The sequence below is a fragment of the Lissotriton vulgaris genome, chromosome 1_1 (genome assembly GCF_964263255.1).
Source record: "Lissotriton vulgaris chromosome 1_1, aLisVul1.2, whole genome shotgun sequence".
In the NCBI taxonomy this organism is placed as follows: Eukaryota; Metazoa; Chordata; class Amphibia; order Caudata; family Salamandridae; genus Lissotriton; species Lissotriton vulgaris.
The window spans coordinates 705,560,483-705,563,538 of record NC_141685.1 but is presented as its reverse complement, the minus strand read 5'-3'; the positions used below and the strand labels follow the sequence as shown (position 1 = coordinate 705,563,538).

General features: G+C 39.1%; 1 pseudogene; it reads right to left on the bottom strand.

Moving 5' to 3' along the window:
- Positions 1-256: 256 nt before the first annotated feature.
- On the bottom strand, positions 257-972 carry LOC147747683 (cell division control protein 42 homolog pseudogene; annotated as a pseudogene).
- Positions 973-3,056: the final 2,084 nt, after the last annotated feature.

The window sequence follows — 3,056 nt, the reverse complement described above, 5'->3', positions numbered from 1 at the left end:
AGGGGATGGGAAGGGTGGTGTGTGAAAAATCAAACATCCCTGACGCTTAACAAAAAAACCAAAAAAGTAAACAAAAATAAAACTAGCATTTATCAGTGTTTTCTGATACATCATTTAAAAAAAATGAAGGTCAAATGAGGGGTCCTAAAAGATGAACACCAGCATGTTCTCTTGTCAAACCATTATACTGTGTGGATATGGGTGCAGGCCAATGTCATTATTGCAAAAACAAATGTAATATTCTTTAAAGTTGGAATCTTTAGTTTGCCTTAAACATTGCTTTTAATATGACGCGAGCACCAGCTTTGTAGAAGGGGGGGGGGACATGGACTGTGGAAGAATGTTCATAGCAGCACACACTTGCGCTTCTTCTTCGGCACCGGGGGCTCCAAGGCAGCCAATATCGTCTCGTCAAATACATTCTTGAGACCTTTCTGCGTAAGTGTAGAGCACTCAACATACTTCACTGCCTTTAAGTCCCGAGCAAGCTTCTCGGCAGTCTCTGGAGTGATAGGTTTCTGTTTATTTTTGGCAAGTTTCTCACATGTTGAAGGGTCATCTCGAAGATCAATCTGGGTCCCAACAAGCAGGAAAGGAGTCTTTGGACAATGATGAGTAATTTCTGGCACCCACTTCTCTTTGACATTTTCAAAGGAAGATGGCGAGACCACAGAGAAACAGACTAAAAACACATCAGTCTGTGGGTAGCTTAAAGGTCTTAATCTTCTTGCCCTGCAGTATCAAACAAGCCTAGGGTATATGGCTCACCACCAATAATAACTGTTACAGCATAGTTGTCAAAATACCGTAGCCACATACTCTGATGGAAATGTATTTGTTGTATAAGAAATTAACAAGCATGTTTTCCCAACTGCTCCATCCCCGACGACTACACATTTAATAGTCTGCATGGCTTTAATCTGCTAGTATCCACTTTCAGCAATATTTATCAGATGGTAACCTCTCACTTGCACAGCTAAATTACTGTTAAGTAAATATATGTATATATTATTATGTTTGTGTGTTTATAATATTTTAAATTACGCTTATTTGTTATATTTAGTTATAATGTATATTACATTTTATTTATTTTGTTAAACATAATATTAGTAGTTAATATAATTAATACATAATATTTTATTTTAAATATATTTTTTAATTGATATCGTTCACATCTTTATTCTTTACCTCAATATTTTGAAGTCAATATTTTTGTACTTACCTGTTAAGGTATGGAAGTCAATATTTTTTTCTCGAAATTTAGAACATCGAGGTTTGTGACATCAATATTCTATCAGTGAACCCAGTTTATGAATGAGTGCTCTTGGAACTGGGTCTAGTTTCCACAGCGTAAGTTATAGTACTCTTCTGACCGGAATCACAGCCCCTGCTGCTGGTGAGGAGGTCCATAAACCATAAAATAATGTGTCTGATAAAAATGTACCCAGGAGTTCCATATTAACAAGTACAGCAGAAAGGTCTTCCCTCTCCTCCAGATAGTCAAGCCGGAATTAGAAATACTAAAGTCGAGTTGGTGCTGCATATGCTGCATAGCAACTAGTCTTTAGAGTAAAGTTAGATGTTGCGTAGGTTCGTCTCACAGCATTCTCTATTTTTTTATCACAAGAGTCTGACAACAGTGCAACCTCTGGGGTGAGTGAGGAAGACCTTGCGATACTCAAGAGAAGTGTGTTCACCTTAGAAACTTGAGGGAAATCAGTATATGGTTATTCCAATGTGTATCTTTTTGAAATAAAAATGTCAAAAGTTAGTTTTATTGATGTCTTTCAACTTCTGTGATACAACGCTCTTTAACTTATTGTGACATGGGGGCTGAGCCACAGTTTGCTTCTCATACTGCAAAAAAAAGACCTTCTTCTGCAGACTGTGCGAAAGGATTACAACATAGCACCTCTTTCATGTGCACCAGCATCTGCTGTAAGTGTAGTCCCTGAATGTAATTTCTCTTTGGAACCCACGTCCTCATCATCATTGGAATATTCAACCAATTGTTTTTTGTTGGCAGGCTCATTTAAAACAGTTAAGAGTTTTCTTCCTGAATTGAAGACTGCAATTCAGTTCTTGAAAGAGTCACAGCTTCTTCCTTGTCCCTCCTCTGTCATTTGCCAGTTCCTGGTAGCCTTGGAATGCATCATTGCCTGCAAAAGCTGGTCACATACCCAATACTGGCCCATCAGTATTTTCTGTTTCTTAAGGGTTTCTATAACTATGAATCCCATCTCACAATATTTCACTGCTATAGAAACACTTGAAACTTAGGCTTCACCCTTCCCTTGCGCTGCGCTAGGATGCCTTTTACAAGAGCGACAAATTCCCATGGTGAGGAACTCCCACTAACCCTAGTGTGAACTGTTCCTGTATTGGGCACTAGGCCCAATTACAACAAGTGAGGTAGAGTTTTTGTTAGGACCAGTGGGGAATATTGGGTGGTTTAATAAAGTTTATGCTACAGACATGGAAGCAAAATATGTGATTTTAAATAAATTCAGGGCATTCTGGGTAAGAAAACGTTGTAGGACCTTCACAAAGCAAACCACCCTGGACACCACTGGTGTCTACTTCTCAGAAATGTCTAGGTTTGGTAGGTTTCCCTAAGTAGGGGCCAAGCCCTGACCCCACTGCTCCAGCCATTTCTATTGCTGATGTCTTCATCTTTGGTGTTGGGGTCTTTTGTGCTGCAGGATCTAAGACTACCCACATACGTAGTGTTCAATTTTTGTTGCCAGATGTGTGGGAATACTGGCTGGTAAGAAATTTGTGAATCCCTAATATTCCATATCTTTCCTTATAGATATGTGAGGGAAATTTGTGATTTTATGTAACGGTTGAGGTTTGCAAGGACTTCTGGGTAGAGAACCTTGTGAGAGCTATTCAAGTTACGCCATCCTGGACTTCCCCAGATGTGTAGTTTTCAGAATGGTCTATTTTTGGTAGGTTTCGGTGGGTGCTGGCTGAGTTGTGGCCCAAAATCGACACCTACCTAAATTCCAAATAAATTGTAGTTTTTGAGTAGAAATCAATTGTCCTCTCCATGT